The following is a 1,400-nucleotide window of genomic DNA, read 5'->3' on the forward strand; positions in this document are numbered from 1 at the left end:
AGACAATCCAGCCCCTTATTGCCGTTCTCCCGCCCGTTTCCCACCCACCAGTGTTGTCCATGAAAACGAAAGCTTACAGACTGGGTCTAGCTCTTCGACTGACTCACTCGATTGGCGGTGGCTTGGCTGCAATGGTTCATAAATCGTTCCCACCGGCCCTGGATTGACTGGATGGCTTCAAACAATACTATTTAAAACACGCCAAGCATCTCTCCACGAAGTACGTATGTTCAGGCAATAGGTCAGCTATTGAATTGATTGGCCATCTCAAATTGTTTCTCTCCCAGACGTGGATCAAGAATAGCCTTCATGTCAATGGCATCATGACCCAGACCATGGGTTTTCATTGCCCTCCATCAACTCCACATTAACTGAAGTCGTCAATGGCTTTTACTACTGTTTGACTGTATTTCACCCAGCCAACTATATTTTGTTAATGATTTGTATCAACAAATCAAGAATGCGGGACCTTCCCAGCGCTCATCTTCGTCTATGGCCTTCGCTTATGGCGTCCCAGCTCCCCCAGCTCATCCTGAAATCGGCCAATGACTCCCTTTTCAAATTAGTCAGGACATACCTCTGAGGGTCTTAGTATGCCAAAAATGCATGGATGCATTTCATGAGCAAATTTGAGCCCCTTGCCATCGACTGAACAATTGTTGGGAACCTGACCTTTTCGGACGCAATTTCCGGACAAACCATGCTCTTCCAGGTCAACAATGTGGCATCATATGATTGTCCTGGGACCAACATTTCTTTGGAATATTGACGGTCGCACCCAATTGTCCGGCCACAAGATTGGCAATCTGTCACATCGAGCCATCCTCTACTCTACAACTACCAAAATTTCCATCACTATTCCTCTTCAATGGCGTTTATCTTACTTATTCCTGAAAACTGAGCTGATTGTTGTCAATGTCATCTGTATTTTCACCTGGTTATCAATATACATATCAATTCAACCCTGTTTTATGCTCTCATTTTATTTATAAATTAACATTACTGACGTGACCTTAGGATAAAATACGGGACCACGATTTCAACCTGTGATCTGCTGATGAATAGTACTGTGATATTCAAGGAAAATTGTTGTCCATTTATTCATGCTTGATTTGAACTGAAAAATATGTAAATAAAAGTTACTATTTATTGCCAAAATTGAATTTCGGAAACCTATAGAAAAGTTAACAAAAGTTATCAATCTGTTAGCTAACGGTATAGTACCTAGAAAAGTAAAACAGGCCTTCAACTAAAAATTAATATTAGCTAACATCTGAGGAGATTGTTAATAAACACGACGTTTGGTTTGTGCTTGTATCCCTCATTTTGTTACATGCTTATTATTTCAATCATCTTTTATTTATCGTGCATGAACGGAAATTTTAAATGAGTGCAAAGCA

At 40.6% G+C, this 1,400-nt stretch overlaps 1 long non-coding RNA gene across 1 annotated transcript; it reads left to right on the plus strand.

Moving 5' to 3' along the window:
• The first annotated feature begins 6 nt into the window (after positions 1 to 6).
• On the plus strand, positions 7 to 967 carry LOC131893140 (uncharacterized). Its single transcript, XR_009374637.1, has 2 exons — positions 7 to 220; positions 288 to 967. It is a non-coding gene; the product is annotated as an uncharacterized LOC131893140 (long non-coding RNA).
• The last annotated feature ends 433 nt before the right edge of the window (positions 968 to 1,400 follow it).

This window comes from Tigriopus californicus, chromosome 2, assembly GCF_007210705.1.
Source record: "Tigriopus californicus strain San Diego chromosome 2, Tcal_SD_v2.1, whole genome shotgun sequence".
Lineage (NCBI taxonomy): Eukaryota > Metazoa > Arthropoda > Copepoda > Harpacticoida > Harpacticidae > Tigriopus > Tigriopus californicus.